At 37.6% G+C, this 14,623-nt stretch overlaps 1 long non-coding RNA gene across 1 annotated transcript; it reads right to left on the bottom strand.

Moving 5' to 3' along the window:
• Nucleotides 1-1,822: 1,822 nt before the first annotated feature.
• On the bottom strand, nt 1,823-11,660 carry LOC109393858 (uncharacterized). Its single transcript, XR_002126338.1, has 4 exons — nt 11,419-11,660; nt 8,231-8,362; nt 6,436-6,544; nt 1,823-1,878 (listed from the first exon to the last, which is right to left on the bottom strand). It is a non-coding gene; the product is annotated as an uncharacterized LOC109393858 (long non-coding RNA).
• Between the last annotated feature and the right edge of the window lie 2,963 nt (nt 11,661-14,623).

Below are 14,623 nucleotides of genomic sequence, written 5' to 3'. Positions count from 1 at the left end.
CCATTAAATTTTCAAGAGTTTATTTGAGCATATATCAATTTGAATTGGGCTGCACCAAACCAAAGGTGGTTAGGAGTGCTTTACCAGCAGTTAAGTAGTTGCTAGAAGAGAGGTTTTTATAGAAAAGGTGGGAAGTAGAGTAAGAATATTATTTGACTGGCTATAGTGTAAGCAGCTGCCTTATTTGGGAATGCCTGGGTGGCTGTTTGTGATTGGTTGTTCTTAAGTGTCATTTTCTCAGATTCGAGTGCATTGGCTCTGGCTTAGGTTTGGCTTGCTTACATAGGCTACCAAGGCCTTAGGGCCTCCTCAGTATAGTGGCCTCCTCAGTATAGTGGCCTCCTTGTTTAATTACTCTAACAATAGGAGCACAGTTAACATCACTATTGGAATAATCAGACTTTCTCGCATTCGTGATTGAATGCTACTGGCTTAGTGACAGAAGGGAAAGACCTTCCTATTTCAGTATTTAATACAATAAAAAGGAGATGGTTGATGTCTTTTATAAAAAATCAATACCACTGATACATGTCAATGCTTTTGAGTAAGGTAATATCATGTTTAGATCTATAATTATTACTATAAGAAAAATGTGTATATATATACTCACACATATACATACATACATATTTATATGCATATATATATGGATATAAGTATACACACATAAATATATACATATAAGTATGTAATTTAACTGGTGATATTCATATTTGCCTTAGTCTCTATAATAATAACAAAAACAATGAAGAGTATTATTTTTTATAACTGTCATTGAAGACAGGATTTTTGTAATCGATAAGTGAGGAAAGGTGAATTTGACACAGTTGTAGGAGAAATAGGTTTTAATCTACCCAGAGTCCCCAAAACACAAATCACTCCATCAAAATGCTGGGAACCTGAAGCTCAAATGAGGAGCCTGGTGCCTTGCCAATAGCTCTTTATCTAGTAAATGATCTTAAGTCAGACCAGGGATTTAACTCAGGCCAGTGTCTTCCCCTTATTTTGGATTGCCTTGTGACCTGAGGTGTTTAGATCTCAGGTGTTACTGGTTTCTTACTTCCTAAGCATTCAGTTCTACTTCCCTTTTAATTGAGTAGTGTGTATATACTAATGAAATATTGACAGTCTAAAGAAAATGTGCAAAATTGTTTTTCTCATTAAATAGAATTATATCAAAATCATGGTAAAATTTTGTGTGCAATATGCATCCATGACAGTATTTCAAGATATTAAAGTGTTTTTGAAGTAGGTCAGAAATCTAAAGAGTCTTCTGGTGGGTTCATTTGTTTACGGGAATAAATAAAATGTTACTAATTCTGGAAAGTGTCTGTGTTTAAAATATGTGTAGAAAGATGAGACAACGGCTAGCTCTTTCTGTCCTTTCCCTAGCTTCATTCTAAATTGGTGAAGTTGACCTCTGTGTTTCTGAAGCACTAAGTTGCCGTTACTTCCCAGTTCACCTCTGGACTGGGAAAGGGGAGGGTGAGGAGAAGTAAAAGACTTTTGTGTTTCGGGACCATTGACGAGAATTAATGAGAGTGCCAGAGCTGAGCTAATGCTTTGAGTTGATGAGGCTGTGTTACAAGGGGGTTTGAAAAAGAAGGGTGTTTTTAAGGTGTTGAAAGTCTTCCTGAGGCTAGGTGGTAGACTTCATATCTTCTCAGCTCCTCCAGTGGTAGATACACTTAACCCTGAGAAATGCCAATATCACTCATGAGGTGGTTCAGGGCCTCTGAAGGTAGTAACTAATCATTAACTATGGCCATGAGGGTCACAGTGAAAAGTACCTGTGCTCTGCAGAGAAGGTCTCATCTGATGAACAGAACAGCAATGTCCAATATGCATGGATGACCAGAGTGCCCTGCTGTAAATGTTCTGGAATGACCAAAAGGAAATCATGATTAAATCACAACTTACTTCCAGAAAGACAAAAGGGAATTCTTAGAAGATTGTTTAATGAGCAAGAGGAGAAAAACAAAAAAAGTTAATGACTAAATTTCATTTACATAACAAAACCTAGCCCACTCAGACGGGTTTTCTTTCCTTTTTATGTCTATGTGTATATCCTTCATCCAAACTTCGAGGTGAGAAAGATGAGTTAGGAAAAAAACACCATGAAAGTTATTTCCTGGCATCTCATCCAGGAATGAGTGATGAATTGAGCCCGGAAACAACTTTAAAAGCCATTTTCTTTGCTCATGTGAGGTCGTGAGGTTGTTCCGTGAAACTCTCCGGGCACTAGAATGAATGAAAGTGGCACAAAACACACCCAAGTTCTATCATTGATTTAAAGTGATTGATGGCTGGTCTTGTCTGATTGTGCTGTATTGTCCAACCATCCATCATTCCCAACAAACACTGCACTCCATAGTCCAATATACACTTTCATGTGGCCAAAAAGTTGAGGATTTATTTTTTTCCTCCAGAGAGAAGTTGGTTGTGGGGTGAAGAGAGAAAGAAAACATGTTGCTTCCTATAATAAAACTACAAAATAGTTGTCTGTTAGGAAGAAAGGACTCTGATGACACATGCTAAATTCTTGTTAAGTTTATGTAGGAGTGTGTTCATTTCCATTGAGCAAACCACAATTCCCACATTTCCCACACTTTCTTCAGACTGTGTCTTTCCTAAATTTCTCACAAGGACTAATAGTTGTCCTATTTAGAAAATCAGCTCTTCCTAATTCCTAGACCAACCCTGGTTTGAGACAGGAAGTTAAGATTTTTTTTAGAATATCTGAGAAATGATTATAAAAATTATTTTATATTCATTACCCAAAACATAAGATAAAGTATAAAGAAAGGAATAAAAAAATCACACATGACCGTCCCTCATTTCACATCTTAAAGAGTATCTCCACTCTCACCTTCCATGAGATGTTTACTAGGTGTTGATATTTATATTTAGTTAGCTATAATCCCATAATCATTTCCCCCTTTTATAGAAGATCACACTGTTTGTGTAGTTTCGGGTCCTTTTTTGCCCTCACAATATTGTATCTTGAGTGTTTTAGTCAGGTCATTGCAAAACCTTCCAATGCATGATTCTTGGGGCAGACAGGGAGTGTTAGCCTCTCCTGACTCACTCTGTTGGGTTAAAAGGGTGTGTCGAGGTGTGATGTTGGAGCACTAAGGTTGAGCCTGACCATTCTGAATCACCATCATTGCTTGTTTCACCCATGACATGGTGTCTCCTGCTTATCTCTGGGTTCCAAAGTTGAGCCCAGAATCTAGCTTGCCCCACACATCCTGCAGGGCCTCCAGTCACACTAAATCAGGTCCCATCCAGCCCTAGGTGCCCTACTTCCTAGAATGTAGCTATTTTCTCAGTTATCATTTAGGCCCCTATCTTTATATGGTAATGAGGTCCAGGCTTTGCTCTTACCAGATAGAATACCTCTCTTTTCTGTATGCCTGTTTTTCTACATCTCTCATCTGTAGAAATGCTGTTTTGGCTTAACATCTGAGTACTGCTTAATTAGATCCCACCCCATTCCTCTCTGCTTCCCTGATGCTGCATGATGACTGCCTCTTAGCAAATCCCATTGTGTCCTGGACTTGGGACTAAGACTGTGTGATGAATATGTGCAGCTGTATTCCATGGGCACACTTCTTTTTTCTAGCTGCTAACATCAGCCAGACCGTCTACCATCATCAGCTCCTATGTCCTACAGTAACGAACTCCCTGTGGCTATAGTATCTGTAAGCTAGGTGGATGAAGGAATTGCTCTAGGCTCACTTTCTATCATTCTCTTCAAAACTTAATCCCTAAATGGTTTCTTTGATACCTAGATTTTCCTTCTTTGGGAAGATCCTTCAAAGGGAAATTTTATCCAGGTGATTTATATGCATTTTGGGTTCAAACTTCTCAAGGAGCTTCATCTTGGCTCATTGCCTTAAGGGAGTGGTTCTCAACTGGCCATGATTTTTCCCCACAGGGGACATTTGGCAATGTCTGGGGATATATTTTATTGTCATAACCAGGGGAACCCTACTAGCAACTAGTGAGTAGAAGCTAGGAATGATGCTAAACTATGTATAAGGCACAGGACTGGCCCACATAATAAAGATGTAGCTGTCCCCAAATCTAAATAGTGCCAAGTTTGAGAAACCTTGCCTTAAGCTGCCCACATCATGTCCCATAAGCATATGAGGCCTCAGTGAACTGTGTTCAAGGCATGCTGTACCTGCCCTTTCTCAGTGATTCTTGGCGAGACACTCAGTGTCCCTCCACCTGCCTAACTCTGCTAGTGGGAAAACCTAATCCCAGGCTCTGATCTTCTATATTAAAAATAAATTTCCAGAGAGTTCTGAACACAGCATAAATATATGAAAGACACTAAGGTAGGCGCTGTGAATAAGACACATTCTCCATGCTCCTGTACTTTTAGGCTAATATGGAAAATAAAATGTGTTCACAGATGAGTACATAACATCCATATCAGTACACTGTGACATGATCAGTCCACCTAATTAATTACATGTAATATGGCTACTGCTGGCCTTTTCCCTCCTTCCTAATTCCCAGGAATATCTTTAATCATGGAGAGGCACTCTAACAACAATAAAAAATTCTAAATAAAGCTGAATTAACACCCAGAAATAATGTATAAATCACACCAAGCCAGTAATTTCATGTGGAAGCCAAATTTCTTGTGCTGTCAAAGTTCTTATCTGGTGATAATCTTCACCTCACCTAATAATTCATGTGCTCTAATGAATGACAAGTTAAACAATTTAGTACCTTTCTTAGTGCAATGTATTTTTACTCTCCATTATAATCTTTCTGTTAATTGCATTGTTTTTCTTCTACTTATCTATTTCAGCTGGACCTAGAGATGTTTATCTTCTGTGTCAGTTCTCAGCTTTTCCTTCAAACTCTCTTCCCCGGATATCCTTTCACTCTCACCTTTCTCTCTGGTGTTTATTCTGTTCTTATTTTTTTTATTTTTGTCTCAACATTTTACTATGAAATTTTTCAAACATCAAGAGAAGTTGAAAGTACCATAGAGTGAATGTTTATATAGCCACTACGTAGATCCTGTAGTGACACTCTCTAGCCTTATGACATATCTATTTATCCATCGACCCACCTTAATTTTTGATGTATTTCAAAGAACATTGCAGCCATCAGTCCACTTCCCCCTTAAATACTTCAGCATGCATATGATTACTAGAATTTACATCTAGTACATACCTGTTCACATATTTTTGTGATTAAATGACATACAGTATAATACACACATCTTAAGTGTACCATTTAATGAGTTTTGACAAATGCATATACCTGTATCACCTAAACTAGAAGGAGATTTTGTTTCTTTCTTAGGAAACAAGGCTTATCTCATCATTCATTAAATCTGACCTAAGTACCGTATGTGAGCTAATTCAACACGATATATTTTGCTGTAGTAATTCACATACCTGTAACTACCTGAGGAGTTGTTTTAGAAACACAGATTACTCAATTTATACCCTGATTCCCGAAGGCCAAGGCAGGGCCCATAAATACATGAGTCTTAAAACTCCCCAGGTGATTCTGATAATTAGTTAAGTTTGGAAACCTCTTTCTGTGCCCCAAACTTGCCTGTTAACACCCATCCAAAGGGGTGCTTGTTAAATGTACAGATTACTAGGCTTTTGCCCTGGAGATTCTGATACACACATGTGGTTAGGACTCAAAAATTATATTGTTATTTTAATGTGTGTGTGTGTGTGTGTGTTTGTGTTTGTGTGTGTGTGTGTTTTACTTAGCTATTCATTCGTCCTCTTATTCATTAAACACATCTATGCTGAGTTTCTACTATGTGTCAGGCACCTGGGCAATTCTGGGCTTTGGGCAAGAGTGACATTAATTCTATAAAATATTAAAATAATATCAAGGTTGGACATAGAATATGACTTGGAAATATTGGGTGGTAACTTGAATGACCAAATCCCTCGTAGCCCCTCCTCTACATCCTACAAATGCTGCTGCAGTCAGATGTGTAATGTAGACAGTGCATCTAAGAAGTGAAGTCTTATTCTGAATCATCTATCACTCAACCACAAGCCAGGAGACTGAGTTAGGAGGAGCGAGTTCTGCTGTCAGTTTTCAGAAGCATAATCCTGGAGCCTTTGGATGCATCCATAGCCTCAATATTTGTAGATTTTTTAAGGAGTCTCATTTCTAAAATAAATTCATGAGCAGTATCATCTCTCGAACCCCTGAAAAATACTCTGTTGTGTTTTTTCTAAACCACTTGGCCGTGCAGTTGGAATTTAATACAGCAATTTCTGTGGTCTGTTTAAGGCCCTTGCCACCTCTCATCTTAAAATAAGCCCATAAAATGGTCCAGATGGAGCCACACCAATGTCATCCACAGGCTGGGCATCCTCATTTAGATGTACTGACATGATGGCTGACTGGGCAGGAAAGTAGCAAGATACTTACTTCTTCACTCTGATGGGCAGCATGTCAGGGCTGCCTCCTTTTTGGGGAATGCAGCAGGGTAAGGCAATCTTCCCAGCACCTCTGTGTGTTTTTTTGCTGGTATTTTTTTCTACAAGCAGAATGATGGGAATTATAAAGTGGCTATAGACAAACAGCTATGGGAGTACAGAGCAGGCGATTTTTACATCTATCTGACATTTAAAGTACTTGTGGAGAAGGTGACATTGGGTAAAAGGAGAGGAGAAGGGAGGGGTATGGGCGAAGGCATCGTTGTAGGGAAGTACAAGACATGCTTAGAAATGAAAAGTTATATATTTTGATTGAAGTGTAGTGGGTGTGAGAAGGACCAGTGAGTAAAGAGGCTGGATATGTAGATTTGGGCCAGATTATTGCAGGCTTTGAATTTTAAGGCTAAGAGTTTAGGCTTTATTTTATGGGCAATAAGGAGCCATTGAGCTGAGTGTGTTATAATCAAAGCTGCACTATAGCAAAATTACTTTGGCAGCAACTTGAAAAATAAGAGGCAGCGTGGACTTAAGACTCAGAAGACTAAATCTGTGTATTAGGCCTATCATATATTAGCTGAGTGAACAGGGGTATGTCATCAAACCTTTCTTCACCAGTTTCCTCATTTGTAAAATGGGTATGACAATATTTATCCTGCAGGGTTTTGACACAGATTTGAGGTAATGAATTTAAAAGACCAGTACCAAGCCTGGCAGTAAGCATTCACTGGAAAAAAAGGCATTATTGGATACAGAAAGATTTAAGAGGGTTTCTCAATAGTTTGAATAAAAACCATGAGGGCTTGGAGAAAAAGGAGGGGATATTAAAGATAATGTAGAAGAAGGGTCTCTAAGTTTAAAAAAAATGTGGAAAAGGAAAAACAAAAGATGACTGACATGTTGACAATTGGTAATAACAGAGATGAAGATGCCATTGCAGAGGCAGGAATAGTTGAGAAGGAAGATATTTGGTGATTTCAATAAGAATCATACATCACATAGAATTTATTTCTTCAGCTAGTTATTTCTGGGAATATTATCAACTATAATAGTAGCTAAGGAATAAATGACACTTAATGGTCATATAACTTCATTGTAGATACTACATTAGATATTGTATATTATCTCTATTTTAAAAATTAAGAAACTGAGGTACAGAGTGAGTAAGTAAATTGTGTAAGGTCCCGTAACTACTAAATGTCTGAACCAGGCATTAACCCCAGCAATCTGGCTCCAGAATCAAGAAGCAAAATCTCTATGTTATACTCACAGGGACTAACATCCTAAAATAATTTCTAGATAGCTTAGCTTTGCTGAAGGACTGGTTAGGCCTGGCTGGTATACTGTGGAGAACTGTGAAGATGCAGTATATCAGAGGTTTTCTACTGAAAGAGATACTCATTTCAGTCAACAAATTAAGATGCTTTTCTTTATTTTCTTTAAATTAATTCAAATTTAATAAAGCCCCCATTCCACCAGGGGTTTGGGGTAAAGCCAAAATGTTGGGGAACTCATCCAGTCATTAGTCATAAGTCTAGATTACATATTGCTGAGGTTCCATTTGTATCATCCTACAGAGGCACCTTCAAGTCTAGTGTCTCTTCCACTCCCTGTATCCCTAGGGGCAGAAGGAAGATCCAGATTCTGCAAGTCCAAATTTTATGAACAATGTCTTTACTTGGATCACGTCCCTTCTATAATGTGTTGGCCCCTCCACAGGATGATGCCACAAGAGTGCCTCATACACATAAGCTCTCCCCAGCCTAGGAAAGTCTGTCCCATTTCCTTACTTGCTGCTGTATTGGAAGGAAGTCTCCTCTTTCTCCTCCTTCATCATGACACCAAAGGTAGTTTTTCCATGACTTTTGACTTTTGCATATAAGAGGAAAATGCTTCTACTTTTAGAACTGCAATTAAACAGTCTGGGAAAACATATAACAAGTAAAGATATTGAATCAGTAATTTACATCCTTCCTACAAAGAAAACCCCTAACCCAGATGGCTTCACTGATAAATTCTGCCAAACATTTAATAAGAATTAGTACTGATTCTTGATGAACTCTTCAATAACCTATAATAGGAGAGAACACTTCTCAACTTATTCTGAGGCCAGCATTATCCTGACAACAAACCAGACAAAGACATCACTAAGTAAACTATATCTGTAAGTAAACGACAGAACTGTGTTTCTAAAAATATAAATGCAAAACTCCTCAATGAAATACTATCAAACCATACCCAGTACAAAATATAAAAAGGGTTATGCACCTTGAACAAATGGGATTTATCCCAGAAATACAAGGCTAGTTTAACATCTGAAAATCAATCAATGGAATACACAATGCCAATAGAATAATGGACAAAAATTACATGAATATCTCAACAAATGAAAAAAAGCAGTTGAAAAAATCCAACACTATGTCATGATAAAAGCACTTAATAAACTAGGAATTGAAGGGTTCTTCCTCAATTTGTTAAAGGACATCTATGAAAAATCTGTACCTACCATCACATTTAATGGTGAGAGACTGATGCTTTCCCCTATGATCAAGAATGTTCCTCTTGCTACTTATATTTAACATTTTACTAGATGTTCTAGCAAGAATAATTATGCAAGAAAAAGAAATAATAGATGTTCTAATTAAAAAAGAAAAATTAAAACTATCTGTATTTGTAGAAGCCATTATTTTGTATATAGAAAATCTTAAAGAATCCACTTAAAGTTTTAGAGCAAATAAATGAGTTTAGATCAAATAAATTAGTGCAGGGTACAAGATCAAAAGGAAAAAAAAATGAATTGTATTTCTATACACTTGCAGTGAACAATCTGTAAATTAAATTAAGAAATCAGTTCCAGAAAAAAAAAATACTTAGGAACAAATTTAGCAAGTGAAGTGCAAACTTTATACACTTAAAACTAATAAAAAGGGCCAGCCGAGAGGCGTGATGGTTACGAGCTGGCTTGGGACGCCAGAGTGCCCCAGTTCGGATCCCACATATGAGGGCCAGTGACACTGCCCTCTATAGCTAAGATGCTGAACAACAGCTCAACCTGGAGCTGTGCTGCCATGAGTTGCCGGCGACGGCGTAGGCTGCAGCCCCTGTGGCAGTGGGTTGCCATGGGCTACCGTGTGTAGCCAGCAGCCAGTGTGAGCAGCCAGCAGCTGCCATGAGTGGCCGTCCAGAAGCCGGCGACTGATCTGCCTCACCTGGGAAGAGCGCAATGATGGTGCCAACTTGGGCCAGTGAAGCAACGTCCTCCACAACTAGACTGAAGAACAAAACGACAGCAACTTGTCTGTTCCCCTTTCCCCAATTCCCCAGCACTGTTCCCATCCCCCCAATTCCCCAATAAAAATCTTTAAAAAACAAAACAAAACTAATAAAAAAAGTTGTTGAAGGAAATTAAAGATGTTGTAAAGAAATGGGAATACATCTGATGTTCATGGATCAGAAAATTTAATATTGTTAAGATGGCAATACTTCCCAAATGGATTTATAGATTCAACACAATCCTTATCAAAATTCCAGATTTTTGTTTTGTTTTGTTTTTGTTTTTGTTTTATTTGTTTTGTTTTGTAGAAGACTACAAGCTGGTCCTAAAATTCATTCTGAAACCCCATAATAGTAAACAAAACAAAACAAAACAAAACAAAAAACTTGGAAGAGAAGAACAAAGTTACAAAATTGAAGGACTCAGCCATCTTGTTTTAAAAAGTTACTACAAAACTACGGTAATAAAGACAGTTTGGTACCGGCAAAAAGATGGCCATGTGGATAAATGGAACAGAATTAAAATTCCATAAACAAACCATTGGGAAAAAAGGGAGAAAGGGGAAACACACAGACAAATCCAAATTCCTATCTTAAGAGAAATAATTTCATATATTATCTGTCTATCCTGCCATAATATTTTTTCATGACTCCCTATGGAGTCATTTTGGAATGGCTCTAATCAACTGGAATGAATATTTTCCATTTGAAGTTTGGCAATTGAATATTATTGTCACTGCAGAGAAAACAATCAGTATTTCTCCACTCCACTACATTAGTTTCTATCTACCTACCTCACCAAAGGCTCCATGGTCAGTCATCTGGTGAGCTCTCTGGAAAGGACAAACCTTAACTGATTTAAATACACACTGAGATATAAACTATTTAAATCCCCAATTTTCCTGAGGCTCTAAGGTCCCTGGAGGGTTAGTGAACTAGAATATCTCAAAATAATTTCTGCAAACTCTGAAGACAGACCTAGCCAAGTACAATGTTACCTAAGATTAAAATTTAGAGCAAGGCAGGCAATTTGTTGAGAGAATTTACCTAAGCTTCAACAATAAACTGTGGTTCAGTCATTACAGTTATTTTAAAGTAGCAACTGTTTTAAAGATTGTCTCTTGAACCAGAACGAGAGATTAGTATTTTAGGAGAGTTGGGAGGGTTTAGTTAAGATTTAGGAAGGTGTGAGGAACATTCAGAGGAATCAAACTTGAGAGAGTATTTAAAAGGTAAAATGTTCTTTTTAAGACATTAAAAATAGGAGAACAAGGTGAATTGTTGCTGTTTCATAATGAGAGGGGATGAGACAAAACAAAACCAATAATTAATCTTACAATATGTGAGACTGAAGGAAATTAAAGTAAAATGAATATGAGTGACTTGAGTTTACTTTGGAATAGAGAACCTATTTAATAATGAGGCAACTGCCCAGACTGAAAAGAAATGTTTGGGGAGAGATGAAGAAAAGTTTATAAAGGCCAAATTTATTGAGCTCTTAAAATATGATCATGTTGGAGTGAATTTTAGAAGTTGTGATTATTGAAACTACTTACTACTTCTCTTCATTTTTATCCTGCCAAATCCTGCCAGTTAAAGAACACACAACTTAAACTATTTATTGAAAAGCAATTTAGTGAATCCAACAACTTCATTACGTGTGCCCCAAAACACAGTGACTCTAACAAAAAACAGTTTTGCCTACCTTTCAAACGTCACTTTCATCTCAGAGTCTGTAAAGCATGTATAGAGTCATACTGAAAAGAAGAGCTGATAAGTTGCAAATGTTTTAAAATATTGTGAAATTAATTTCCAATAAGAGTATATTTCTCACCGTGACACTCCCCTTCCCCAGTATTCTAGAAAATACAGATGATATGTGCTATGGGACTACAAAATCCCAATAAAATCATGATCTAAGCATCCGATCATAACTTAAAGAAAAAAAAGATATTTTTTCCCTCTTAACTAAAAAAAGCAGATTAATTTTAGATTTTGGATATTCACATTAAAGAAAATGTAGAAGGCTGATGGTAAGAGAAGGGGTAAGAGAGAAGAAAATGCAGTACAGGGAAGCAGCACCACTGAAAATACAACTTATAGATTAACAATTAAAAAATTAACCAGAAGGGAATTGCCTACAAATTTGTACAGGAGAAGGTTAATCTAAAACGACAGGAGTCCTGGAAAGGTTAGCTGTCACATTCAATAGCAGGGGCAGACAGTGGTCATGGGCTACCTAAGGGGAGAAGTTTGTAAATTATTTTCTCCAGGTCACATACTTTCCAGAAGCCTCAGCTCTTCCAGTGTCTTTGGCTGGCCTGCATTTGGGAGGCCTCCCGTTCTGTGGAAGGCTTTGTTAACCTAGCTAGCAGCAGGTCCTGATTGGTCATGAGAGAATCTGGGCTAAATGGTATACATTTCCGATGATGTAAAAGTAAATTAGAGAACAGGGCAAGTTATTACACCAGAGAACGTGGGGCAATGGGGAATAATAAAAATCAGGCTACTCTAATTTCCTTTGAACAACTAAATATATACAGGTCATTATTTCCTGTAATCCGCAGGCCTCCCAGTGCAAGTCCCGGCCCTGCGTTTGAAAGCCTCCGAGACAAAAACAACAAAATACAGTGCGGAGAGAAATGAAAAAGGCTGTAATACTATTTAAAGAATGGATTAAGTACAGTTTTCAGATGCCTGATTTCTTCTTATATTGGAATGTTAAATTAGACAACTGAGGAGGCAAACTCACCTTGTTTGAAAAATTCAGATGCTTCCCCTAACAGTCATTTTCTTTCATATCCCCTCTAGCCTGTTCCTGTACATCGATGAGGTGGCTGAGCCACATTTTAACTTTTCTTTGCCAAGGCTGGATCATAAAGGGAATCACAGTTTCTTCTTGAATGGGGTTTAGGCTATACTTAACATTATTTCTCTGGAGACTGAGTTTAGTCCTTAATTTCAAGCCTATGCCAAAATTGGTCTGTTTCCCAGGACATGCATGATGCCACTTCTATAGGAATGAGGAAGTCTCTTTTCTAGTCGTAGGTAAGTCTGCACATTCCTTGCAACATATGAGAAGTTCTAGGCAGTCAGAAGCTACCTGTGAGTCAGAGGCTACTTATAGGCCTGTGGCATCCGATATGTTGGCAAGAGAATGAGAAAGATATAGCGCTGAGAAAGATATAGCTCTTACCCGTGCCTTTGGCTGTATGGACCTTTTACATTGAAATCACCTATGGGCTGTTTAAATACGTTGATTCTTGGGCATCTAATCAAACTTGCTGAGAGGTGGGACCCAGGAACAATTTTATATGAGGATCCCAGGTGATTCTTATAAATACTAAAATGTGGAAACCAGTGTTAGCTATACTTTACATTTTCACAAAACTTATCCAGAGGAACTATTAGGGATATTCTTTATCATATTTTCATCTGGAGACATCTAGAACTAAATTAATCATGGCTGTACCAAGTTTTTGCTCTATACACTACAATATTCTGGAGGATAACATTTCTTCCCATGATACCAAATTCTTGTACTACTAAATCAGCTTATGATAGATTCCTATTGCATTTTCTCATATCCTTATTGTTTCACTCATGAAACAATGCATAGTCCATGAAGCTTTTCTCACATGGAGTTTCTTGGCTCCCATGCAAGCTGACTAGGACAGAAGGGGCTGAGTGATGGTAGAGAGGTGTCACTCTGGGAGACTGGCCTCAAAACACCCAAATCTCACCTGGTCCTAGCAAATCTACCTGGATAGACTAGAGACTATCTGGTGATGGCAGCGATTGAGTGGAGCACCTAGGAAACTGGCAGTATTGATCCAGGAGTTCAGCTTATGGGATGGGGTCGGTAAGAGAAAAAGGGAGGTGGTCTGGCTAGGAAAGCGACATGATACAGCCATCCAATGTATGTCTAAACATGAGTTTCTTTACTACCAAATATGTAGATAAATATAGAAGGTGTCTCATTTTACCTGAGATAGCTCTGACTTAGGCCTTATGTCCCAGTGTAATCATTGATTGCTCCCCTTTCACTCTAGAAGGTGTTCTGTTTTGATAAAAATAATATACAGTAATACACAGTAATATCTAGTCTCCTCATTACCTTAGCTGATCCTAAGAAGAAGCCACATATCTACATTCTATTATTAGACGATTACCACGCCCCTTTAAGGCTTTAGTATTGCTTAGCCTTGGAACAAGTTTCAATAAGCGAGAGAAATAACAGGTCTCATTGCTACTGGGTGTGTAGCGGGGGAAGGTGGCATCCAAGAGAATGATGTAAGATAGGAAAATTTAGGACAAGTTGGCTTCAGGCCATATCTGGCACTACAAAAAACCCTATTACTTCTGATAGTTATTTTTTCTTACAAAAAGAAAAAAGAAAAAAAAAGAGTTGTGTTTGTAATTCAGAGCACACAAAAATGTTTATAAATTATCTTTTTATCAAACCATTGAATATACTTATTTTTAAAACTTTTCTTGATTATTAAATAATAATCTTGAATATTAAATAATACCATATTTGAAAATCACCCTTTTACTCTTGTGTACCTAGTATTAGCATTTCTAGTAATGTTTTCCAGCTCCCCCCACCACCATCTTTGGTAGTAATCTAAATATTTTTAATGACATATTAAAACAAAATCACTATTTCCAGGAGATGCTATTTTAGAATCATAGTAAATTGGACATCGCTGTTTAAAGAAAGTGATTGTCATAAGTGCATAAGTGCTGTGAGGTCTGGGAGGCAGAGAAGAAAGTTAAACAAAATAGGGCTAATATTTTGTATTTTAAAATTTGGGGGAAAAGACACTTTCATGAAACTGACTTCTGCTGTCACTGCCAGAAAGTAAGTGTCTCTGAGAAAATAAACATATGCACCCCCTCCAAAAAAA

This window comes from Hipposideros armiger, unplaced genomic scaffold, assembly GCF_001890085.2.
Source record: "Hipposideros armiger isolate ML-2016 unplaced genomic scaffold, ASM189008v1 scaffold_394, whole genome shotgun sequence".
Classification (NCBI taxonomy): Eukaryota; Metazoa; Chordata; class Mammalia; order Chiroptera; family Hipposideridae; genus Hipposideros; species Hipposideros armiger.
Note: the sequence above shows the minus strand (reverse complement) of the source record. Positions and strands in the feature narration are given on the sequence as shown.